The sequence below is a fragment of the Acomys minous genome (assembly GCF_964271855.1).
Source record: "Acomys minous genome assembly, chromosome: 12".
NCBI classification, from domain to species: Eukaryota; Metazoa; Chordata; class Mammalia; order Rodentia; family Muridae; genus Acomys; species Acomys minous.
The window spans coordinates 46,534,240-46,562,085 of NC_140493.1; the positions used below are offsets into that span (position 1 = coordinate 46,534,240).

General features: G+C 42.2%; 1 protein-coding gene and 1 pseudogene across 3 annotated transcripts in view; both read right to left on the reverse strand.

Annotated features, from left to right (window-relative positions):
* KCNQ3 (potassium voltage-gated channel subfamily Q member 3) overlaps positions 1-27,846 on the reverse strand; it is a 298,511-nt gene that overhangs the window by 62,186 nt on the left and 208,479 nt on the right. The window lies entirely within an intron of this gene.
* Positions 11,243-12,129, reverse strand: LOC311579594 (nucleosome assembly protein 1-like 1; annotated as a pseudogene). Its single transcript has one exon. The product of its transcript is annotated as a nucleosome assembly protein 1-like 1 (transcript).

Genomic DNA, 27,846 nt, shown 5'->3' on the forward strand with positions numbered 1-27,846 from the left:
GAAGCTTCCAGCTACCTACTTCCTCAGTGTAGGTGCCATCTGTTGACGTTTCCAGAACCTTCACAAACAGTGCCACCATCTGGGGACCAGTATCCATTACACAGACCTGTATGGGACAGCATATATTAACTCAGAATTCCTTTAAAGCAAATCCAGTGTGGCGCTCTTAGGAAAGGGAGAGAAAGGGGTGTCAAGACTGGATCTGTCCCACTTGCCTTCCACATCTGTGCTCTTTCCTTATTCTACGGAATGGATCGGAAATACCTGGAAGTTGTCCATTTAAAAAGAAGATTGTTCCTCTCACCTGTAGAACATGTTGCAAATATCTTTTACAAGACAAGATAGAAAGCTGGAAACTGAACGTCAATAATGGAAACAATGGGGAGCCAACATCCCTTCCTCACCTCTTTCTGTCCCTTCCGTTGGCCATGGTGTAATGGAAATGGAGGTGTGTGTGTGTGTGTGTGTGTGTGTGTGTGTGTGTGTGTGTGTGTGTGTGTGTGTGTGTGTATACCTATGTGTGTACACACTTTTTTTTACTTTACTTTGCACATTAGCTTTTGGATAAGCTTAATGATGAACTCCACTCAAAGGACCTCTGTCCCACAAACTTTGGTTTGGGGGGAGTTGCCCAAATTTTTCTCATGCAGATGAGAAAATTCATTAAGGAGGGAGTTGTTTGGCCAAGATTAATACCAATGAATAAGACATTTGGGATTATGGCATAGGCTTCTCTGTCTCTAAGGCACATTTCAATTAACAGTTTTGTCAAAATCCAATGTGCTCAGCATCTCCTGGGGACCTTGCTATGTGAAGATTCTGATTCGGCTTGTCTGGATTGAATCTGACAAGCTCCCAGAGGATGCCAATATTAAGACCAATCTGGACAGGCAAATCTTACACACACTGCCAGCTTAATGCACAGCTCAACACAGCTTATCCTGGTGATGGGCACCACTTCTCAATTCATCTTCTTCTACTATGGGTGTAGTGTCCAGTTGATTAAATTTTACTGGTGACTTAATAGGGTCAGGTAGGCAGCTTCCTGTCCTCAATGGAATTTGGCCCCTTTCTTCTCTGGCTACCTTTTCTCTGATCTGGGAAACAGCTTTGGTCCCTCTTGTGCCCTTTCAACTTCCCTGCTCCTCTCTTCTTTAAATTTCATGCAGATGTTTCAATAAATGACATATGAGCCTGTAGTTTTGCCCTTTCATTCTAGCAAAAAAAAAAAAAAAAGACTTATTGTGGTTTATCTGGTGGCAAACCTGGTATCACTTCTCAGACTCCTTTGGGCAACAGCCACCAACACTCTGTCTTCAGGTCTTCAAACTCCTCTCTAACCATACTTTACCTGCTGTAGATATTGTTATTCAACATAACATTTAACAAAAAAGGGAAAACAAATGATTTTGCTGGTAAGAAAAACAAAGAATTCTTTTCCATGTATATGTGAATTTACCATGTACATACAGCACCATGTAGTAGCTACAAAGGTCAGAATAGGGCATCAAGTCAATGGAACTGGAGTTACACACAGTTGTAAAACGGCAATAGGGTACTGGGAACCAAGTATGATCTTCTAAAAGAGGATCCAGTGCTCATAACCACTGAGCAATCTTTCCATCAACAGGACTTAAATGCATTAAAAAGAACAGAAATCACAGACTCTGGCTAGGCTGCCTTCTAGTAGGGAAATGCGTATAGAACTATTTGAAACATACACAACCTGTTAAAGGGTAGACCTATTTGGGGAACTCAATCAAAGGCTCCATAGCAGAAGCATAAACCATCAGCAGTGGGTTGTTTTCACTGGCGATGATTCAGCCTTGTTAGGGTACTGTTCTTGGCAATTTCCATAAGCTTCATCGTTTCTGCCTAGGCTGCTTCTGTTCTCTCAGGCCAGCCTTCACAATCCTGTGTTTATAGCCAATACTGTGCCATGGTGACGTCCTTCTCTCCATCTTCCTCTCCTCCTGCTGTATCTTTTGCTTGGTCTCTCTCCTCCTAGCCTTGTGCATCACATGCATAATTTAAAAAATGTAAATCCTCTAAAACAAAAAAGAATAAGAGATACAGAAAAGAAAGGAAGGAAGAGAGGAAGGAAAGAAAGAAGGAAAGAAGGATGAAGAGAAGAAAGGAGAAAGCTGCCATTGGCTAAATGTTACAAAAAGCTCTTGGGGTGGGTGCAGTGACACAGAGGAGGTCTGCGTGGTTACAGGTGACCATTAAGCAAATACAGTGCTACAGATGCTGTTTTGTATCCTGCCTCATTCACCCCTGCTCTTCCCAGAGGTTCCCAAACACACCTTGTGTTAGCAGCTTCTCCCAGCAAGGATCTTGACTCTACCTTCAAATAAAAAATCACAAGGAAGGCAAAGAGTCAAAGTCACAGTGGGCAAGAGAACAGAACTGTCCAGATTTAAATGACCCCTTTCCTTGCTGTGTAGAATCATGATTGAAAAGGAGAAAGAGTAGAAATGGGGAAGATGGCTCATCAGAAATCCAAGAGTGGCTGGGACCACCATTCCTCCTAACTGACCTTCCAGTTTCCACTCTCGCTACTTTAACAATCTATGCTGGCTCTGTCACCCCATCATCTCAAGTGGCATCCCACCTCACTTAGGGGTAGACGAGAAAGGTGGTCCTTATTGTGATGACATGCTGTGTCCCCTGCCACATCTGGTCTTCTTTGGTCTTTCCTATATCCCATACCCTCCAGTTCCTGCTAGAACAAATAGCCAGAAAACAAATTCACTGTTAGAAGCCCCCGAATATACCAAGCTAACGTGCCCTCCATTTCCTGCTCACTGTGTTCTGACCACCAGGCTCCCGCTGGTTCTCCCGACATCTGTCTTCTCTGATAACCTCAAGGCTCACTCCCTCGGTTCTCAACTCAAATGTTGTTCTTTCCAAAGCTACCCTAAATAAAACATCAAAGCATGCCCCCCAGAAGAAAAACAATGAATTCATCTAGCCCATTTAATGCATGCTTTCTATCTTACACACGAAGAAAATGAGGTCTGCAGAAGTAAAGAGATTCCCAAAGATCACCTCTGGGAAGGACCAGAATAAACAGGAGTCCCAGGACACTGTAGATGTTTTCTTAGGTCGTCTGGCTCACTCTGTTGCACTGTGCTTCTCATAGATTCTCAATCACACACACATATTCATTCCTCCCCACCCTCTCTCTCTCTCGTCTTCTCCCAGAGTCACTACTGAATTTGATCATGAGAGGAAAGGAAACTATTCATGTCTGCATCTCATCCAACTCTCGCCACATGATCCTGGTCAGGCATAGGAAAGCACAGTCATATAGACACTGGGTTTACTCATCCAACCATGTATGTATGTATGTATGTATGTATGTATGTATGTATGTATGTATGTATCTATCTATCTATCTATCTATCTATCTACCTACCTACCTAAAGTTGCTGCAGGCCAGGCTCACTATTTTGCCATGAGATCCCAAGCTCATGGGCAATTAAAGATAAATAAACAATACCGATTGCAGCCATTACTGGCACCTTTCTCCAAAGTAGAGGACAATGTTTAAGACACTATGGGTAACTCCACCTGAGAAAATGAATGCAAAGCAGATGCACTAGTGTATTTGGGTCTGATCTCTTGGGCTTGTCTGATAAAGTATTGTGCTATTTACAAAGATCAGTGATTAACTATTCACCTTCAGCTTAGGATAAGGTCAATCTCTCTCTCAGTCACAAAGTCAACTAAAATTATCCCAATTTATTAAGTTCATGCAAGCAGGTGGTAATACCTAAAATTAGTGAGTTTCCACATCAACCCATTGTTCTCAAAACTAGAATAAGTAGCTAGAAAACAAATTCACTGTTAGAAGTACCACAAAGCACCAAGCTAACAGCCGTAACATATATACAGAAGACCTGGTGCAGACCCATGCAGGCCCTGTGCTTGCCACTTCAGAATCTGTGAGGCTATGTGCTTCTCTGACCTTTTAGACTACTTTAAGACTCTTTTCCTCCTACTGGGCTGCCTTGTTCGGCCTTGTTGAAAGGGCTTTCGCCTTGTCTTCTTATTGTATCTTGTTTTGTCCAGTTTATCTGTTGTCTGTTAGAGGCCTTGTCTTTTCTGAAGAGGAAACGGAGGGGGAGTGAGTCTTGGAGAGGAGGGAGATTGTGGGGAGCTGGGAGGAGTAGGGAGGAGTAGAGGAAGGTGATCAGGAAACTGTTGGGATTTATTGTAAGAGAGAAGAATACATTTTAAATAATTTTTATTTAAAAAGAAAGAAAGCAAATTCACAATAGGCTATTCAATATCCCTTGAGTGAACTGCAAAGAGAGAAGTTTATGGCTCCTAGGGACAGCAATAGATACTGTTTTACTGTTCTAGCCAAACTGCATGGTCCAGTGAGATACAGAGTAGAGATGGTTCTGGGCAGGACAGGATATAGGATGAACTGCATAGATGTCCTTCAGCTGGAGGAAAAGAAAACATTCCAGAAGGGGGCGAAGAGGAGTCATGTCCAGAGCTGGAGGCAGGGAGAGGAATGTTGCTGAGGTGGAAATGCTAAAGAACACCATGCTGGAGAACAAAAGCACACAGTCCATGTGGCACTTAAAATCTGAGACGAACATTCTAATGCATCCCAGTGGATCTGCCTCAAGAGGAGAGCCACAGGGCAACAAAATGCAGGCAGAAATGGGACCATGGATCATATTGCTTTGGGTTAGGGCTAAATCCCTGGGAGTCAGAACAATTGAGTTTACTTAGAAAATAGCAATCAATACCAGCTTGGATGTGACTAAAGTCATGGAGGTGGGGCAGGAGCAACCAGAAAGAGACAAGCACTTGGCTGAGGTTACAGTGTGTTCATGGTTCTCTACTTGTTTTGTGTTCGAGTGCTCTATCATTCATGAGTCCATTGATTTCTGATGAATAAATCCATGCAATCAACAAAAACAGATGAAATAAAAGTCTTTAGACAGCAATGATAGCTTCCCACAAAAAGAAAAAAAGGGGAAGTGGAAGAGTTCTAAAAATCCAAGATCTGAGCCATGTGCCAAGAGCTAAGGGGTTTGGACAGGAGTGAGGTTTGGACCTCCGAGGCAAGTACTTGCCGTCCACCGAGCAGAAAAGCAAGCAGCTGTGAAAAACAATGGGATTCCGTGAGAATGAGACTGTGGTGGAAACGCATGCTAAGTACATATACATGGGAGAGAGAACAGGTGAGCACTGACTTTAAGATCTTTAGAGGTGGTGGGATTCAAGTTTATGATGCTTTGTAGAGGAAATATCATCATGTAGCAGTTGGAGAAAGCTGTGAGTGGTTCTAGAGCACAGATGCCAGTGCACAGTCATTGCTGAAAAAGAGCAGTGTGAGCTATGACCATCACATTTCCTACAGCAAATGATGTCACCTTTTAGAATGCATGAAGATGACCTGCGAAATCGTCTTCAGAACACACATTTTGTGATTCTGCCCAACATAGCATTTAAAATAGGTGGTTGGGCTACTTGTAAACATATTGACCCTGTAGGCAGGTTCATTCTTTGATAGGGCAGGATCTTATTGACTGTTGATTCTTTAGTAAGGCACACAATGCGTGGCAGACAGCAGGTGTTCAATATGCTTGTTAAACACACACACACAAAATCAATTATTGAAATAAATAAAAAAAAATCTAAGCTCCAGAAGCATACTTTATTTTCAGATAGCTTTAGTTTATCAGTTTCAACATTCTATTTGCATCCTTCCAAAGGGTAATGGAGATAGCCTACAATTAAAACAGACACAGGATGGATTGCCTTTTTTTTTTACAGTTTAATTTCATTGACTGATTAACTTGGTTGGGCTCAGGTCGATAGTGAAGGATGCCTTTCATGCTCCCCCTCTTGGCGGGGACTATTGGTATCTACTTGCCCTTAATCTGGAGAACGTGTTCTTCTGAAGAACAAGCATCATCAATCTTTCCTGATTCAACTGCCCCGCTAATTGGTCTCAACTAGTAGGGTCTTCAGTACCTCTTGCCAATCAGCAGGAACACACCGCACCTTAAGAATAAGACATAAGGCAAGCTTTCTCATTCTGCCATAGTTTCCATCCTATCAAAGTGTTAAAATTAGATTTATTATGGATAATTGAGTCAAAGGGAACAGGACAATCTCTACTCCATGTGGTGGGAAATAAGCTGATTCCTAAGACTACATTCAATTCAAATACCTTGACTTAGACTGTTTTTTTTTTTAAGCTTTCAACCATGCTACGTGCTGTATTTCCATCCTGGCCATTGCAATCTGCTATGTTTCAAATCAGTTACAAAATGACAACTCAATTAATTAGAAAGACGGTGAGAGGATGGTCTGCAGAGAGAGGAGTGGGGATAAGAGAAGGAAGAAGCAACTCTCCTTAGCAGCTAGGACCCTTCCGTTGCTTACAATTTACAGGTAGAGGCTGTGGTTAACTAAGTATTTACAACTAAGATTGAAACAGAGTGTTCCTACCAGTCTGTCTTCCTTTGCAAAGAGATTGGATGCGATTTGGAATGGACTTGTCCTGTATGAGCCTCAAGAGGGGATCTCTACACGTTTTCTCAGAGAGATGAGAGAAGAGTGGTCCCCAAATAAAAAGAACTCTTAAAACAGACTTAAAGTGGTATGGTGAAGATGGCACCAGAATGGAGTGTTAAGTCCCCACTCAGTGGCAAAGGAAAGAGTTAGTTTTCACCAAGAGCTGAAACTATGTGACAGGAAGTTGGGTAGTCTTCCTGGAAGAATTACAGGGGTCATTGTCAAGGAGAAGCAGATTGTGCTTGGGAAAGCAGTGACATGCTCTAAGTTCTTCCTAAGATCTTACCATATGTGAATGGGGCTAGGTGTGTGATAGGAGACAAAGGGCAAGACAGACAAATGCATGGAGTCCAGGAACAAGGCAAAGAATAATAATTTTCACCTTGCTGTGTTAGCCAGCTTTATATTAGTCTAACAAATTACCCAAGACAGGCTTGTTATGAAAAGAAGACTATTTTGGCTCATGGTTTTAGAGGCTATGCGGCACAATTTCCAGTGAGGGATCCCCACCCCTGGATGCATTACATCATGGCAGAAATGTGTCCACACCTCTCTACTCATAGTTCCTTCCTTTCCTTGTAAAGCCATCAGGCTTCAGTAATGAACACTTCATCCCCAAGATCTTATCTAACTTAATGATTTTTCAGAGAACCCGTCATTACATTCAGAGAACTAACTTTACATTCCCTTGGTGCCTTTAGCATAAAACTTGAGTGGTTGGTTTCACTGGCGTGGGGTTCACTAACCATATTTATACCATCAGGCCCTGACGGTATGTACTGGGGGCTGCTCACATCACTTTCTGAAAGCCAACCATGGCCACTGCTTCTCAGTCTGGCCTAGGTACTTCATGTTTACAGCTTGGGAGTAGGTACAGTTGAACATTCGCACAGCAGAGTGAGAGAATATATAAATCAGGCTGCTTTGAGAGAGACAATACAGAGCATCCACTGGCTAGAGAGTCCTGGATGACAGCCTGAGGGAGCTGCACAAAACCAGGAATCTAGAACAGCTGTTCACAGGTAACACTAGCATCTGTGAAGTGGTGACTTTTCCATCTTAGCCAAGCAAGGAGACTAGATAGGACAGTTTTCCGCAAAGGGCACACTCCCTCTCCAGGGCTTCTGCATTTCTATTCCAAACACCGATGAAGGGCTAGGAGGACTGAACTTGTGATAGCGTGCACATGAGAATTAGGCAACACACTGTAGAATGTCTTCATCTATTTCCAAAGTTAGCGGTTGCATGTGTGGATGCAGGAGTTCAAGGCAGGTTAGAGGATTAGAAGCTGTAATTAATAAACTATAGGCTATGTCTAAAATAAATGAAGGAACTTATAGGTGGTACATACAGAAATTGGAAGAACCTCCCTCAAAATACAGAGTCCGGATGTTATAAATTTACACCCAGGCATGCTCTTCGCAATAATAACCCCAAGATCCACCTAAGCAAGGGCCCTGCTTTTTTTGCAGATGAATAAACAGAGGAAAACGAGGAACACATCACTCACCTCAAGAAGCATCAACAGCATGGTGTCAAGTGTGAGTGACCCTGGTGTAGGACCAGTGAGCAGAGGAAAGCTCAGCAGATCCCGCCAAGACCAAATTGATAAGTGCCAACTAAGCTAGACAGGGAGGCCGTCTCCTTGTGCCCACATTTTGGCCGCTACAGACATTAATGTTCTGTTGAAAGTGTCTGTGGTACACAGGCTGGGGTGGCGTGGCATTTCGCAGACATCTGGGAGACAGTGAGAGCACATCTGAGACTCCCGCTTCCTCTCCAGCAAGTCATCCAGGACTCTCTAGCCAGGTCATTTCTTCTTATCCTCGGGTCACCATGAGCTCAGCTCTTCTGTCTCAACTCACCTCTCTATACCTCAGGCACATGGTTTGCTATTCTTTCCTTTCTTTTTTGTATACATTTAAGGTTAGCTGCCTGCTGTTTTATACACATGCACATAGTCAAATGACTGCCAGTTGTGCAAATTACCCTATCCATAACTTTACAGAGTTTCCAAGTGTGTGTGTGTGTGTGTGTGTATACACTCGCATGTGTGTATGCCAGTAAGAATACCTGAAATCTACTCTTAGCAAATGTTCAAGACACAATACTTGGTTGTAAATGTAGTTCTCAAGGCTGTTCATTATCTCTCTAGATTTATGAACGCAACTCTACCTTTTGGCAACTTCTCCCCCTTTGCAATGAGCAACTATCATTCCACACTCTCTGCACTTATATTTGGTTATTGAATGTGTGATGAGGAGGTAATTTTTCCTATCTGGCTTATTTCACTCAGAAGAATATCTTCCAGGTATATCCATGCCTTCACAAATGTTAGTAGTGTTAACCTAAAGAATAAACAATATCCGGCTGCATAATTCATGATTTCTTTACCTGCTAATTCACTAATTGACACTTACCAGAGAATAGTATTCAAAATATACCAGGAACATACAAGTTAGCTCAACAGTGGGTGAAGACTATTAATCAACATTTTTCCTCAAGAACACATGCAAATGTTAATAATATTCTGTTTTGATGCTATCTCTTATCTCAGAGACATATTTTATTATAAGAAGGTCTTCTACATTTTCAACTCTATAGCATTTGTCATATACATACATACATACATACATGGATCATACATACATACATATACACACCACACACATATATGCATTCTGTAGTTGTATAAGAATACACAGGCATCTTTGTTTCTGATTATCTCTCTGCATGGCATCAGGTATGTAACAGCCACTTACTATATAAATTATTATTATTGTTTTATTTTGGAAGCTGTTTTGTTTTATTCTGTTGTCATTTATTCGTTGAGAGTTTCATACACGTATATGATGCATTAAGATCATCCTCAACCTTCTTATTCCCTGTCCCATCCCTGCCTAAACCTCCATCCTTTCAATAAGTTTCCCACCCACTTTCATCTCTTTTTGTTTTGTTTTGTGACACAGTGAGTTTATGTAGGGCTACCCATATAGGCATGGATTGGATATCATTCACTGTATCACAAGGAGATCACTAATGCCTATGACACTTAAAACAATGACTCTCCATCTCCAGCAGCAATCAACTGCTAACAGCTCTTAGAGGAACGGAAATACCCACGAGGCCCTCTCATTACCATCACTGAATGTATACAGGATAGTGTTGTACATGCTCTCCATAGGCCACCACAGCTGCAGGGAGGTAGCCATATCATGTTTTCTCCCCATCATTCTGCTATTATTGTTTTTCCTACCTCCACTACCATGATAATCCTTGAGCCTTTAAAGGGATGCTAGTAGATGTCCCATTTATGTCTGACCAATCATCAGTAGCTTATTATAAGCACTCTGACCAGCTAGGAATCCCTGCTGTAATTGCTGCCAACTTTACATAAAGAAACTTCTCTGACTAGGGCTTGAGTAGCACTAGTGTATAGGTATAAACACAAATATTTAGTCATTGGTTTGGCAACATGTCTATTTAACAAGAGCAGTTGGTCTACCCTCTTGGGCCTATGATATCCACAGCCATGAGATTTTCACTAGGTCATATGCAGGAGCATGGGTGTGGGATTCTCAAAGAAAAGTTGGTGAAAATAAGACACAGCCAGGTGTGGATATGGACTCCTCAAAGGAAAGTTGCCTGTCTTAAGTCTTGACAGGTGCCCTCAGCCTTTGGTGAACACGAGCTATGATAACTCTCAGTGAGCAATGGAGTAGGGAATGGTTGGGCTGGCTGAGGTGAAAAAGGGATAAGTAGTACAGGCCACAGGGGTCATCGGCTGTTGGGGTTACTAATGACTAGGCATTACCCAGGAGGTGCTTCAGTTCCTAGAGAGAACCAGGAAGGAGATGTGGAAACCTGCCCAGTAATATCCAGGCCAAGTGACATCTGCACACAGAAGTTCCAATCCCTCACGTCTTGCCCTCTGAATTCATTTCCCTAAAGTCCTCATATTCACATGAGGTTAGTACAGCTTCAGATAATGCAGTATGGTTCAAAGTCACCCTGAGTTGCATGGTAAATCCCCAGCTCAAAGAAGTAACAGCAACTAAAGAAACTCACTGAGAAGCTTAAGAAGAGGAGAAGGTGATGGTGAAGTCAAGCCCACATTCATGCTTCAGAAAGACACTGCTGCTAATGAGAAACTTCCAGCACAATGTGAAGGAAGGATTCAAAGAGGCTAGTGGGTGACTCAGAACACAGTGAAGACCTAAAGTCAAGGAAAGCAGGGGTTGGGCATGGTATGGTCAGCAGGTGTTCCTTGCTATGTTTTGGTACACAATCATATATGGAAGAAAGTTGATGATTCTACTTCTGGATGTTGTATTCACAATGTCTTTTGGATGGGATTTTAAACTATGTGGTCAACAAGCACACACAGGTAGGAACTCTTAACAGACTCAGACCAGGCATTAGGAATTTGGAAGCTGTGAGCGACTAGGTAGTCAAGCTAACCTCAGAATACCCAGTACCAAGGACAGCATTCTAAACAAGAAGAGGCACTCCTCCCTGAGACCTTTCAAGAGACACATTCTTGCCACTACATACACCAAGCAAGGGACCAAATATAGCATCTCCTCCTTACATGGGACAAAAACCTAAGAGGAAGACTGAAGTCCTGGGATGAATGCATCACAACTAGTGACACACTGTGATCTCCTACAAGGAGACTTGGGGGAGGGGACTGTCAGTACATCAGCTCACATAACTGGCATCCCCGAGAAGCCATATGGTGCAGGAGGCTTGTAAGATAGGGCAAGGAAGGGCAAAAACAATTAAAGAAAGAATCATTGGAAACTGTTTTAGTTACAGTACCAACTGTCCCACGTCCCCTGTGTTTCTGCTTCGTTTTAATGGTTTTCGAAGTAACATTCTTTCCTTTTTCACCCCAATCTATCTAGCAACCTGTACAACTCATCAACTCTGGTCCATCAAAAGAAAAGGGATCAGAATCACCTGGCTCTGACCTCATCTGGTAAGTCTTTGTTAACACTTCATTTGTGAAGTATTCATTGGGTTCAGAGTGAAATTCTAAGATAAAACTCATAGGCTGGCCAGCATCTGAGAACTCCACTTTAACATCTTCCAAGAGCTTTAGAATAGGCTCATCATGTTCCTGAACCATATCCCTGAGAAAACGAATGTTCTTAAAAACTACCAACCAAATTCAGGAATTCCTTTAGGGTCTTCTTTTTCTTCATCCTTTTTCTCACCGTCAATCTTGGCCTTTTCTTTCAGCTCCTCGGAAACTTCATCTTCCTCATCTGGTTTCCATACACATTCTTCTTCTGTAGGTTCATAAATTGCATTAATGATCTCAAATCGCTTATCAAATCAAGGCTGATAGAGAACTGCATACTTCCTCTTGAGATCATGACCTTCTTCATAGAATTTGGCTTCTATCTGTGCACATTTAACTTGAAGATTACTTTGAGAGCATTTACTTGTCTTTTGACTAGCTTAGGCCAGCTTTCAATATATTCTGTTGGTGTGTCTACCACATCACCAAGTCTTTCCTGAAGGGATGCAAGAATCTGAGGACTATGCATCATCTGAACAGTTAGCTGACATGCTTTGATGAGGGCTGATCAACTCAGCTTTCCACAGCTTCAGGAAGGACCCTGCATCTGAGAAGTCTGTCTGTCAATAGCATTTGTTTTCTTGCTTCAGGGTCATGTGGGATCCAACTTGGCCATTGTATATGATAGGATTCAACAACATCCACATCTTCTCCCAGAGACTACTTCCCCTAGAAAGGTCCACTTGGCATAGTAATTGGCCCCTTTTACATTTCTAGTAGAAAGTGGCCTTGGTGGCAGTATGACCTAATTGAAAGGCACTGGTTCACTTTCCCAGGCCAGGAAATAAAGCACTACTTACCTTTTCTAAGATGTACCCCACATAGAGAAAAGCAAAACCATACCCACACTCAGCTAAGAGAACACTCCCAAATTCTTACCATATTAAAGCGTATTCATTTCCTTATAGTGTAACTTCCTACCACTCAGCATGAATGTTCTTATAACATTATTTGTAAGGAAGAGAAAAGTGAGATACTGTCTAACTAAGAACATCTACTAGAAAGGTATCTGTTTCCTTGTCATTTGCTTAGTTGTTATTTTGTTATTTGGATGCTGTTTTTGGAAGGTGGGCATCTAAACATACACTGACCTAGTGTTTACTATGTACTCTTATTCTGACAGTATCATCATTGCTACTTTTCCTTTTTACTAAAAAGACCCAATTTCACTAAGAACCACTCTAAACACTTCTACACTTCCTGTATAGCTTGGGTGGTCAAGTTATATTGTGTTGGCCAATGAAATGTAAGGGGATATCTTTAAGGATTTCTTCATGAATGGGCTCCTATGTGCTATGCATGAAGTTAGTGCACATGGATACAGCACTGGGAACATAATGTGGCAACCAAAACAAGAGGAGACCAAAGGGGTCACAGGCACAGGTGTTCTTGAGTGGCAGAGAAAGCTTCATCATCTTACGTGAGAAAAACCCAACCTTCTCTTCCATGTCAACTTTACTAGAGACCTCCTATCTGCACAAAACAAAGAGACCGTAGGTACCTACCTAACCACTGTCTCCCTGATGGGAACAATTCACTCAGGACACCAATAGGGAGGGAATTGTGCACTCAGATTTTAAAAGCAAAAATGGATTAGCTTGAAAACAACACATTTTCCAATTCAAGACGCCGAGTTCACATGTTTATTGTGACTTCACTCAGCTTCTGTTGGAAGAATGTCTTTTGCTTTGCTTTCTCTTTATTCTGCTTTCTCATCTAGATTCCTCTAAATCCTCCCCTCCATACATATATATAAAGTCTTGAATCTACTGGTTTTATTTCTAGCTTAACCTTGACATTTTGCCAGTGTGTGGAAAGCCTGATACATTTAGGCTATATTTTGGGTTATCTCTGAGCTACAGCTTCAAAATTAGCACGAACTCAGAGCTGATAAATCACCCAGGCAGCCTGCTCTGAAACCACTGAAAGAGGTTTGGTTTGTACCTCAGACAGCCACTGTGACTAGGAGGCAAGAGCAGGGGTGAGCATCCTGTTCCCTTCCATTCATCTCACATACAAACACATCACTCACCTTCACTGCTGAGAGAGATGCCAGCCAAGGCAGGCCCTGTCATTTAATTCTGCCTTAGTCATAAGACACAGGATAAAAGTTTGCTCTTATTAATAGTTTACATAAATTTAAATTAGATGGGTATATATAATGGAATTGTATCTTCTATTGAATTTAGATTATGGAGGTGGAGAGGCAGGCAAAATTCATTTATTAATAAAATGTTATTTTAAATATCTCCACAATACTCTAAGATTTATTCTTAAAGTGTGTGTGTGTGTGTGTGTGTGTGTGTGTGTGTGTGTGTGTGTGTGTAGAACACAAGTACTCATAAAGGTTAGAGCCATTGGATCCTCCTTGGATGTGGAGTTACAGAAAATTGTGAGCTGTCCAACCTGGATGTTGAGAACCAAATCAAGGTCCCCTGGAAGAACAGTATAAACTCTTAATCCTCCTGAATATGAGCCTTTTTTCTGGCCCCTGAAAATAGTCTTAAATTGTCAAGTTCCAGCACTTTGGGTATTTCAGTTAATACTCTAAAGCAATAGTTCTAATCTGATTTGTAGGAAAAATGATGGAATGAATAAATTGAAGGTCAAATAATTTGTTGTCTGAGCTAGATCACCTTTGATAACTAGTGATGGAGATACAAACAATGAGGCTGATGCACTAGGTGTAAATTATGTAGATGTAGAAAAGTGGGGTATGTGAGCATCCTCTAAAGAACCATGGAATTTGTGTATGGATAGCTCAGTGCTGACAAGATTCATGTACATATATGAAATATAATGTTGCTTTGTTTGTACAGCCTGTTGTGAAGTCCATGACACTGCGTATCGAGGAGTTGGTACAGGCTTTATAAGGTGGATTTTAATATCCTCCCTGTAAATAAGGAAATTGGGTCTAGAAGGGGTTTCATTATTGCTAGTAGTAACAGAGTCAAAAGTGTGCACAGTTATTTACTTAAGAAATAGTTTTCTTTCTTTTTTTTTTTTTTAGCATGGCAAATAGAAACTCTAGCCAGTTCTTTCAAAGGACTTTTTGGGAGAATCATTCAGTGGAAATCATAATAGAATTTCTAGCCAATTCCAAGTCACAACTGCCCTCTGCAGAACAGAGGAAAGGAAGGGAAATGCCAGAACACAAGAAGATTCAACCTGCACAATATCAAGATAAGACAGGTACAGAGCACACACTGTTCCCTGGGCACTGAGACAAGCAGGCATACATTGTACCTTACCTCATTTCACAGCAAATATTAGATGCAAGAATATGTTCTTATTTTTTCAGGTAGGGAAACTAAGACTCAGGTAATTTAATGACTTGTGCACAACTAGGCAATTAGTAAGTGCCAGATTCAGTCTATTCCCAGACCATCAGCTAGATATGGAAAATCCGGTACCTCAAGACAATTAACTTCCCTCTAGGACCAGTGTTGTCAATGCAGTCCCTAGCCCTGCATTGACTGCTGCATGGGATTCATTGCATAACTTTGTGCAGTACATTTTCTTCCCATTAAAGACATTTACAAAATAAATCACCCAATGGTGATGGGCGTGCTTACTGGTGACTACAAGAGAAATCACTGAATTGGACATGTTGAATGATTAATTTTCTAGTACATGAATTAGAGCTTTAAAAGATGTCAAACATCATGGGATCAATCACGTTACACTTATGTCTGAGGGAGAGCCCACCATCTTCCTCAGACTCCAGTCTAACAGTCTCCAATGGCTTCCCATGATGCACTTCGTTTGGACTGTGTGGGCCCCCTGTGACAGGTGCCTCCCAACTGTCCAGCTCTTTGACTAGCCACTTCTTCATTCCCTCTCCACACACTAGGTAAGTTCCGGGTTCAGAGCTCTGCACTGGCTCGATTCTGGCACTGGAGTATTCCAACAGATCTCTGTAGGGCTGGCTCATTTTTATCCTTGTCATCTCAGCCAAGATAACATTTCCTTCAAATGGCCTTCTCCTTATACTCAGGATGAGGTACCACGCTCTAAGCCACCTTCCATCGAATATCCATGTTTCCTACTTAATGGCACAATAAAAACTTCATCTGCCTCTCCATGGCCAGTCACGTGGGTATGGTGACACGGTAGTGGGATTTGGTGATACTGGTGAACGAGCCAAGATTTTCTCTTCTTACCTTGATCACAACTAGAAAGAGTTTTCTTGTTTGTTTGTTTGGTTTTTTTTCTTTAATACAAAAATCACACAATTGCAAAAAGCAAACTGTCCTTGTTTTTGTATAGAAAACACTCAAGTGAAAGGCAACATTTTGAAAAAAAAAAGAGAGAGAGAGAGATTTATATTTCTGAGAGACAGTTGTTTCCCGTACAGACCCTTCTTTGCCACAGCCTCACTTGGTTATTCAAGGTGAACATGCACAGCAACCAGCAGACTCCAGAAGCTTGAAGCTTGCAAGGAAGAGGGAAACACAAAGCAAAAGAATTCTAGGAATGTCATTCCCCTTGTATACAGTACACTGTGGCAGGAGGCAGAAAGGACAGTAGAGGGGCAGGGACCAGTCCAGGAAGCACTGCAGAGCTGGGTACTAAGATGGAGAGGGACAAGGATATAAAATGCTGGGTGGGCAGCTCTCCTCTCAATTGATGGATGGTCTCAGAGTCTTGATACAATGTTCACTATTAGAGAACTGAGCCAGTGCAAAGCAACACCAGCTGGTTTCATTTTACTATCTGTAGATGAAGGTCCCTTCTGTAAGTCAATCCAACCCTGAGACTGGGATAGACCAGGAAGCTGAGAATAGGGCTGTTCTACCTAGAGGCTGCTCTGATCCACACTCCTTCCTCTTTCATTTCATTCCATGGTCAGATAGCTCCTCCAAACACACTCTGCTCCTCTCATGGCAAGTTGCTAAATCTGAGGTCTAATCAACCGTGTTCGAACACATGAATAAATAAGTGCTGAGCCAGACACTGGGGGAAATTAGCACCTCTGTAAGTACCTCTCAGGCTATTACTTGGAGAATTAAAGTGTGTTTCTTGAAAGACACTGATTTAAGAGGCTAGTGATGTAGGGAAAGACAAAATGAAATGAGACCCAAAGTAATTTGGGAAAGGACGAGGTAGAGAAGAGACTGCTAGCCCCTGGGAAGCCTTGGGTATTAGCAGGAAAATAGATAGGTTAGATGGGAAAATATAAAAGGCTGTGTTTGGGATTGCGCCTCCAGAGTACCATAGATGCAGTGACTTCCAGTGAAATGGACCACTCAAAGGGATATGCCAGACCTCACAAACGTTTCAGAACAGACTTGTTATTCAAAGACTCTCAGCTAAAGATAACGCTGCAAGACCTGATTTTGAATCTTGGCGCTGACCCATGGAAGTTGAGTGAACCAGGATGAGTCATTTTAACTTTCTATGTCTCAGTTTCTCTGTTGACAAAATACTATCAGACTTGTTGTGACTGTTTAGAGGTGTGATGTAAACTCATAAAGAACAACCTTCAGTGTGAGGAATGTAATGACATCCTTGCTGGCACTCTCATCTCTCATTCTACTTTGAAGCCTTTGAGGTCCTCTGACAGTATTTGAGTCCTGGTTTTGTTGATTATTTTATTACTCTGGAGGCACTCTAGATCTCAAGGAAATTCTGTAGCTTGGGCTTAATACACCATTTTCAGACATGCTGAGGGTAGGTGGGTAGGACAGGACACTGCAGAGTCATTTCCATTCAGCCTTTATTATGTCTCCCAATGCGACTCCATGAACGTGAAATGTCTCTCAAAGGCTCATATGTTTGAGCATTTGCTCCCTATGTGGTGGTGCTTTCTCAAAAAGCAGAGTCAGGCTGGAAAAAGTGGGTCACAGGGTGCTGGAGTCTTCTGAGTTGTATAGAGTCTAGCCCTATGTATGGCTGGAGCTCTCTATATCCTCATCTATTGTTATGTAAACAAGCTGCCTTATAATTCTGCTGCCACTAACTAGACTATTCCCACCATCATGAATAAAGTCATGCTTTCCCTGCTGTGATGGACTGTATGTATCTTCTCAAACTATGAAGTAAAGTATACCACGTCTCCTTGACATGGCCTCTGTTCAGTAGTCTACCACAGTGACAAGAAATAAGCACAAGAAACTGGTCCTGAGAAATCAGGTTGTTGCTACCATCAACTGTAGACCTTCGGCGGTGGTTGTAGAAAGACTGTAGACAAGTTTGGCGAGGTCTTACAGAAGCCTCCAGCACTGACAGTGAAGCTTAGCAATGGAATGGATGAGAGTTTAGAAGACCAAATTGTTGATAGAAAGGCCGGTAGGACAGAGTGTGCTTATGAGACTTCAGGGCCAGGAAGGTCTACTGAGAGCTGGGCTAGAGAGCATTCATCTTACCTTCTTGCAAGGCATGGGCCTACACTCCACCCACGTCCTAAAGCTGTGAGTGGGCTTGAATTCAAAGGCTAGAGACTAATTTGTAGAGTGAAGGCAATTTTAAGATAGCATAGACTTATTCTGTAGTTGGTTGCTGTTCCCTGTTTTTAACTGTGTGTGATTTTTTTTTAGGAGGAGAGCAAAACTATAGTTTGGGTATGTTGGGTTGCAAAGAATTTGTCCTTCTTAGAGACAACAGAAACATTAAAGGGACACTGCACTTAAAAAAAAAAAAACAGGACAACAGGAAAAATGACTTGGGGAAAAGATCTTACCCATTGCAAATTCCAGAGGATAGAGCTGAAATTCCATGGGATAAATACCCATCTGAAAGGAAAATTGCCTGAAAGGATAAAGCCTCTCCCTCTACTGTGTCCTGTTGGAAATAGCTGTCTAGAGATGGTTTCCCAGGTACAGCTATGGAGGCAGAGAGGGTCAGACTATATCTTGAGCACACAGAAGAACTTCTTGTTCCTATTTTGCTGATATTGCATGCATAAAGAAAGCAGGAGTTACAGAGTCATGGGCGCTTATGCTAAGGTCTCAGAAAAAAAAAACCTGATGAGGTCAGTCTATGTGTGGTAATGTCGTATCTCCTAAAAGGAGCTCCCGAGAAGACAGGGCATAAAGATCTGAAAGTGAAGCCTGCATTTCAGTGGAAGCCACAGCATTTTGGACATGCCAAGAACACAGGACATCTGAGGAAAGCTGAAGCCACAAAGAGAGGCCAGCTTAAGAGAGATGTACTGGCTATGAGGAACAGGAGTGTAAGAGTAGGGTTATCCACGCCCACTGAAGCCCAAATGATGCCATCACAAAACTCAGATTTCAGCTATGGACCTTTAGCATCTGGCCTTTGCCCTGCTGGGTTTTGGGCTAGGTAGTTGTTCTTTTCTATCTCCTATGTCTCCCTTTCGGAATGAGAAATTTGATTCGGTGCCATTGTAGTTGTAAATTGGGAGTGCAGAGCTTTCTTCCTGAGTTTACAGTGTCTTGACGCCAAGACCTCACTGTGCTCCAAGTAGAGGCTTTGGGCTTGTGATCAATGTTGGAACTGTAAGACTTTTTGGAACTGATTGGACTGAATGCTTTTTGCATTAGGTAGTGATAAAATGTCCCCATCCCATAGGCATCTGTATTTGACCACTTGGCCTGCAGCTGATGGTCCTGTTTTGAGAGGATGTAGAAGAATTGTTAGTAGTAGGGTGAGGCTGGAGGAAGTGGGTCACCAGGTAAGTAGGGAGTGATGTATAGGCTGACCTGACTTCTGACCTGAGATCTTTGCTTCCTGGTCTGCAGAGATGTGAGTGAGCTGCCTCATGTTTTTACTGACTTGTCCAGGAACTTCTCCTACTATGTGAACATTGCCATGCTAGACTCTGCCTTTTTAAATTTTAGGCTAAAATAAATCCTTCCCTTAAGGCATTCGTGTTAGGTACTCTGTCACAGTGAGGAGAAAAGTAACAAACTCAATGACATTCATGTCAAGAAGGCCACAGCCAGTCACTCTTTCAGGGGCATATGCTGTATTTCAAACTTTTAGCTTCTTCCATCCACCATTCTGCCCAGCTCCCTGTGCATCAATCCCAGACTCCCCCACCCATCATCCTGCCCACCTGTCTTGTGTACCAATTTCCAGTCTCCTGCATCCACTATTCTGCCCAGCTCCCTGTGCATCAATGCCAGAAAATAGGACAAACATTTCACTCAGACAGGCATCTGAATCTGACTCAATGCCAGTACCTCTAAGCCTGAGAGGAGAAGATTATAGCGGTATGCGACCTATATACCTCTACAAGATATCTGGAAAGGGAAGCCCTACTCACAACATCACCATCATGAGAGCCTGTGTATTTGTCGGTTGTGTTCCATGCACTTAGACTGTCTAGTTGCCTCTCAAGAAAGCTCTTGCCAAATGCACGAAAGACAGAACAAGTAACTTAGCACTGGGTACATGGGGCAGGAGATTTATGCTTGTCCATCTTTATCCCTCACAACAACCCAGTGCCATATTGCATTGTGATAATACCTGTATTGATGACAGACCAAGTGATAAGAAATACCTTATTCAGGCTCTTACGGCTGGAGGCTTCCAGTCATTCCTACTCTCCTTTCCTCAGTGACTACTAAGCACAATGGAAAATTCTGCTTGACTTAAGATATTATATAGTGAGACCTGATGGTGCACGCCTTTAATCCCAGCACTCCGGGAAGCAGAGGCAGGTGGATCTCTGTGAGTTTGAGGCCAGCCTGGTCTACAAAGTGAATCCAGGACATCCAAATGCTATACAGAGAAGCCTTGTCTTGAAAACCAAAACCAAGCAAACAAAAAAATATATTATTCAATAGAATTATTTTCCATAATCATTTGCTATGGTAATCATTACCTATTATCTGCTTTTGTCCTAAAAACAACAACAACAACAACAACAACAACAAAACAAAAGCCCACACTGGTAGAAAGGCATAGAGTTAGCTCTATTGCAATCAGAAGTGGGAACTGAAAGAGTATGGAGACCAACTCACCCAAGCCAGCAGCAAGCACCACAACACAGCCAAGGGCATCTGGGCAGATCAAGGAGATTTTAATTTGCTTAGGAACTCATTCGTCTCTGAACAACCACTTAACAGAAACCGATTTCTTCTGAGGCAGGAAGTAAACTCAGCTAATTTTTGCATGCATTAGTGGGAAAGAAACATCTTTTTGAATCCTGTAGAAAGACAAGTGCCTCTTCTGTGGGTGAGTCAGAGTTGTTGACCTGAGAGATGCTTAATGCATCTACTTGATTCTGTCCAGCAAGATTTTACTAGTCAATTAACAAACAAATAAAACACCTATGGTATGTACAGCAGTGTACAAGGAACTACAGCAGTGGAATGCACGGCTGGCATTTATAATCCCTGGAAGTAAGGGGGTTGAAGACATCCATGAATTTGCATACAGGCCTTCCATCATCCAACCTTCAAGGCCAATTCAGAAAATTGGCACTGTTATGCTTAGGGCTGTCGAAAGACCTGTCCCCAAACATATAATCAGCAAGTAGCAGAGTTAGAATTTGAGGAAACTGTAAAAATAAGTACAGTGATAAAACAGGACTTTATCCAGATCACATCCAGACAGCTGTTGTCTGCCTGCGGCTGAGCCAGAGACTGTACTACTAGTTTAAGAAAAATGGGGAAAGAGAAAGGACGGAAAGGAAGAGAAAGCTACCCACAATTCTACTCTGCTATCATGTTAGAATCATCTCTGTTGGTGTTCTTTCTTGCATGCATTTACATAATTGCAATCATACATACACGTTTTTTAAAAAAGCATTTTGAACAGCCTTTTCTCCCAAGGGACAGAACTGATAAGTCACACTTGTCTACAGCAAAAAAGCCTGCAGAGAACTGAGTTTCCTCTGGGATTATTTTCCTAACTCTCTTTCTTCCTTTACAAAATAGGGGCAATCTTACTGTACTTATTCAAGTACAGTAAGAGCTCAAGCATGAGATGCCCAAATACCAAGACTGTTTCATGGATAATGAGCCATCCATGGTTTGGGGAGATGGCTCAGCCAATGCAACGCTGCCTGGAAACCTCAGTTTCAATGCCTAAAAGAGCTGTGTATGGGGGTGCACACTTGTAACCTCCCTCAGTGCTGGGGTAGATCTCTGGAGCTCACTGACAGTCTAGGCTACTTGAGGAGCTTCAGGCCAACAGAAGACCTGTCTCAAAATCAAGGAAAGTAGTATTTGAGAAAGGACAGCCACATGTACCCCAGCCTTCACATGACCACCTCTCTCTCTCTCTCTCTCTCTCTCTCTCTCTCTCTCTCTCTCTCTCTCTCTCTCTCTCTCTCTCTCTCTCACACACACACACACACACACACACACACACACTAAAAAATCCTGCCATACATTGGTGTGTCCTATTTTCCCTTTATTCAGTTGACTTTAGCTGAATTCAGGGCTTCAAAGATTGAGCTGGCTAGGCATCATTAGTACCTAACACCTAAAAGTGAGTTCTGAGGTTGGGATTATTTAGCTGACATCTAGACACCCAACATCTTCAGTATCTAACTCATGACCATATTTGTTTGTGACTCATTTCTATTTATGAGCATGTTCGATAGTTTTATCATCATGGGGACTTGTATCTACTCAACAAAAAACCCTGCTGAGATGTGCTTTCTTACAGGAAGACCCCCCCTTTAACTCTGATACACTCATCTCTTATATTATGATTATAGCTTTTACATGCATCTCATGATATACAAGAAAAACATGAATCCATTTATTGGTTAAAATTTTCAGGTACATTTAGAAACTTCTGACATTTTCCCACCCTTCTCATGCCCAACAAGAAAATAAAAGCCCAGTTAACTTCCAAGTTAACCTCCAAAGTGATTTTGGTTCACATGCCTCTTTCACAATGATGCATCAGAGAAAAAGAATATCAATTAACATCAAGGAAGAGCAGGTAAGAGGAAGATCAAGAAGTCTGATATGAGATCCATTTCCTAGAAACCACAGCAAAGCTTCATGCATGATACCTCTATAATACAGCTGCCTAAACAAGACCTGAACAAATATACGATGAATAGACATGCTATCATGGAAGGGGGAAATCACAAAGGGATCCAGGCCTAGACAAAGAACTATAGGCCACTAAAGACTGTTGAGAGAGGAGGACTTGGTTTTCCCTAGGGATGAGCTTCCTACTTGGTTATTCAATGCCAAGTTGTCAGCCCTGAAATCATGTACATACAAGGAATACTAAAGAGACTCAGCTGACTGTATTTATATATTTATGCATATACCCATATATGTAACAATAACAAAGAAAAAAGGACCATGAATTTGAGAGGAAATGTGTGTGTGTGTGTGTGTGTGTGTGTGTGTGTGTGTGTATGTATGGAAGATCTAAAGGCAGGAAGTGGAGAGAAATGATTTGATGGTATTTTAGTTAAAAATAAATGCTGTATACTTAAACAAACAGCAACGAGAGACATGAAGTATCGTGATTTCTAAATAGTACTTTGTATCTCACAGTGTGTGTCATGGTTTTTGAAGCTTTTCCCAGACACATGTGGTGATACATCCTTGTATATACCAAGGAGATTGAGAGTTCTCTTGTGATAGGGCCCAAATCAACTATCCCATAATCTTTTTAAAAAATTTATTCTTGTTACATCTCAATTGTTACCCCATCCCTTGTATCCTCCCATTCTTCCCTCCCTCCCATTTTCCCCTTACTCCCTTCCCCTATGAGTGTGCCTGAGGGGGACTTCCTCCCCCTTTATATGCTCATAGGGTATCAAGTCTCTTCTTGGTAGCCTGCTATCCTTCCTCTGAGTGCCACCAGGTCTCCCCCTCCAGGGGACATGGTCAAATATGAGGCACCAGAGTATGTGTGAAAGTCAGACCCCACTCTCCACTCAACTGTGGAGAATGTCCTGTCCATTGGCCAGATCTTTCAACCTAGAAAAAGTCCTTCCGATCATAAAAAACTCAAAGGGTAGAGATCAAATGAATAAGCAAAAACAAAATAATCAATGAAGCATCCCAGAATTCTCATACAGAATGAAATTCTTGGGACTTCTTGGTTCTTCTTCCTCTTGATGCACTAGTTGGAGGCTGGGGCACTTTCTTGCATCCGGTGTGGCCAGGGTGGATGCAAGGCAACTGTTTGAAGTAAACAAACTACCTAACCTGTTCTCTATTTCTTGTGCAAATGCCCAGAGTCCTACAGACTAGGCAAAGAAGATTTAAATAAACCCAGGAACTAAATAAATAAGTGTCTCAAAATAACCCAATGAGAGACTTCCAATAAACTGCTCTGCACAGGCTCTTGATAGGGGAGTCATGTGGAGAGAAAATGTCAACCACTGCAAGTTTACAAAGAGGCTGCAGCACAAACAGAAATAGAAGGTTTGCAGGGACGGACACGTGCTGTCTCCACAGCACAGCTTCCGAGTTTCTTTTATGAGCCAGTCTTGAAGTTGGGAAATAAACATTGCTTTAAATCATAATTTAGTGAAAGGAGAGTATTTTTAAAGGCAGGCCTGGCTGCGGCAGTGGTAATTTCCCTGTTCATTTGTTCTCTTTCTCTAAGATGATCAACATTTTTGATAGATTGTTCTGGAACTCGCTCATCCCAGGGACATTACTGCATCAGTTGACTCCATGGAGTGTTCCACTTCAGAGGGAGACAGTGCCCTCACTTTGCCTGCCCTAGTCCTTCCATTAGGAGCATTGGTTTTCCTCTGATTTTCCTTAAACTGTGGCTACTGACTCCTTGTCTTATAGGCTAAGCATCACTTCCTCCAGAAAGCCCTCAGTGTTCTGGAGGATTATCCAGAAAGGGCTGTGTTACAGTCTGAAAATATTAAATGGGAAATTGTAGCAATTATTATGAACTGTTGAGTCCATAAGTCTAAAGTGCACATCATCCTATGAACAATGAAGTCTTGTGTCACCATACTCTGCTGTGCTGGGGTTGTGAATCTTCCTTAACCTAGTATAACCACAGTATCTATGCCACCCATCCACTTGCCATCCTGCTATCTCCATTATCAAATCCAGTGTGTTCAAAATCCCCCTTTAAATACATCATGACTCCAAAGTGTGAAAATAGTGATACGCTGTGGTATAGTGGCGTAAGTCACAGAAGAATAGACTAATTCTGACACTGTGTGGGTGCACTAAGGGAGAACTAGAAAAACTACAGTCCATACAGAGCTCTAGATTGTGCATACACAGTCTTGGGTACCTGCAAAGAGCCTTGACACTTACATTTCATTACAACAGAGGAATGTTACAAGAATAACTCATTTTTGCTGCTAACCCAACACTAGGAGTAGGTGTTACTATAGTTTCTGTGGTGCTGGGGTGTAAAGAGAAACATTAGACATTTCATCAATGTCTCCAGAACCAAAATCATATCTGAGAATTAAACCAAGATTTGGGTCCTACAGCCATGTAACATTATGGATCTATGACCTGCACATGTCAAAAGTATATATCTACACAGAAGATTAGAGTCCCCCACCACTGCTCTGACTACCTACGAATTATAAAAGCTATTTTAAAAGTAGCGGTTTAAAAGGTTATAATAAAACTTAACTATTTTTCTAATTCTAGACCATTTGTTGGTGGTTCGTAAAAAATGAGACCTTTTCCAGTCAACAAGTCTTCATACATAACATGAATGACTTGCATCCTTCACAAGTACATAAATAAATATACGAAAATTATGTTCTGTTACTATGGCTTGCAATTTGCCATTACAGGTTCTTTCATGAAGATGCTGAATCCTTTAAACTATCCTGCAGGGGGAGCTCAAGACCCTCTATGGCTTATGGTGGGAGTAGAGACAACTTAGATTCTCTTTTCTTTCGTCTCTCCTTTCATTTTTGGACAGAGTTTTACTATGAAGCCCAAAGTGTCCTCAAACTTGTGGCAATACTCCTGCCTCTTGAGTTTTAGAATAACAGGGTGAGCCAACACAGCTGGTTTACCCACCCCTTTCTTCTAACAGAAGCACTCCCTGCCTTCTACCTGTCTACCCTGCCCCCACACACTCACACCTTGGAGCTCATCAGTATTCTACCTCTTTCACCCCCACCTCTGACCCATCCAAGCAGTGGATGGCTAACTGCTCCTTGCCACAGCGATAGGCCAGGGGAGAGACAGCCAAGGCAGTCCTATCAGAAACAGTCCATGGATCATATTTGCTGGAAGTTTGACAAGAGAGTTCTCTCATCGCTCCATGAGCCAGTGACAAAGCCAGCCTTGGAACTGTGAGCTGCCTTCTTGCCTCCACAGAGGAGCAGGTCTGACAGAACATACATGGGGAGATGTGGAGCCAAGAGACAAAGAAACACACATTTCTTGACAGCAACATTTTGAGTCCCTGTCTTCAACCTGTTTGAGATATCAGCAATTTCTTGAGTGAATAGAAAAAGAAAAACTGACCTCCCATGAAACACTTACTACAAGTGGCATTTGTGTTTATGGTGATTTAAATAGTTTACAGTTAAATATATGTATAGTCTGTGGTGTTGGTGCCTTTTAAATATTTCAGAAAGCCTTAAGTTCTTGAGAAAAGCTAATGAAAGTGACACTTAGCTTAAAATATAGAGTATAATTTGCTCACTGACCTAGTTGTATCTGAACACAAATAGATTATAAAACACCCTCAGAGAAGACTTATTTTCCATCTCCACGAAGATGGAAAGGAATCAGGCCGAGATAACAATCTTTCTTGGAAGGTTCCGGCTCCTACCCATGGGGCATCTTATCACTAGGCTGGCTCCTACCTGTTGAGATGTAACTGCCACCCTCATATGTTCGTATTCATCTCTACCTACTATCAAGCCAAGTTTGGGCAGAAGGAAACTCCCCTGAGGGAAGCTTTTGTGAAGTGAAGTTCATTGATTATCATAGATATTCCTTGGACCTAATAGGATGAGCCAAAATACACACATTGCCCTTTGAAACTCAGCTTTCATTGAATGGTGTGGAAGCTGGCAACATACACCAATGGTAAGAGCTAGAACATAAATAGCTGTTAAATGGCCCATCCTCTATAAGGACTGTGCCTTGGAAGATGCTATGGAAGGTGGTACACGTTATTCTGCAAAGCATCCTAAGGAAAAAAATAGAGGAAGCCCCAGACCGGGTTACTTTTCCTGAACATTTTCACTGTTTGGTTTTCTGTTCTCCTCTGAATGATGCATTTTGTGTTCTTCAACAGGTTCCCTTCTATGAGAGGGCAGAGAGCCTGTCTGAACCACCTGAGAAGGGTGGTGCTCATCATAGGCTCTCCTGGCTCCACATAGCTTCAATTCTGGTTCTCTTTTCAGGTTTGGCACTCATTGTCAATGCTATGTATCAGGAGAGGTTGCAACTAACTGTTCTTGTAGCAAGGGTTCATACAGAATGACTAAGCCTAGTGCTGTGACTAAAGGGAGGTGGCCAGGCTGCTCTGGCAGTGAGGATGCCCAAGCATAACCAAGTGATCTAGCCTCATATAGCATCTCAGGATGAATATCCCTATGATTACATTCCCCAATGTGGACTGCAGGGCTATTAGCACTGCCTGTTAAATCCAGGGCAAATAGGTAAACCTGTCCTGTTCGGAGGTGCATGAGTCATTCCCAGTGCTCCAGGCCTTTCCAAGGAAATGACTGTATCTTAGTGTTTGTGTTTCTGCTAAGTTTCTCTTTGTTTCTTTCCCAGTGAGGAGGTCCATGGTCTATCACTATGTCTGATCACAGATGGCATCCTCTGCTATTTCTGTATTGTGCTCTCCAGATGTGTTCTGCAGTGCACTGTGATCTAGTGGGTCCTAATGGTGCTGTCTCATCACAGCTCCCGGCATCCAGAGAGTGAGGCTTTTCCTCTAGCTTGCCTTTGCCCACCTCATTGGCTTCTGAACGTCAAGTTGTTGTATTTCACTTCTTGCATCAGAACATCGCACAGTAAATGAAAAATGTCTTTCAACTTCCTCAGAGAGGAGTTTCACAGGGCAATTCTGCACCTGTGTCCAGAATTCGCCAACTCACTCAGGCACTAGCCTGTATTGGTGGAGGGTGGCTGGTATGCCAGGCTGTGTGTTAAGATAAAACCTCACGGGATCTCTCAGCAGTTTGCCTTTCAGTGAGAACACAAGAACAGCTGACCTTTGACACCTCTCACGGCTCTGAATCTAGCTGAAGTCATTAGACTTCATGACCTCATCTTCAAGTAAGGCAACGTTGAAGCCATCACAGAATTAGAAGTTAAAAGGAATAAAGAGAGTAAAGACCCAGCAAAGTC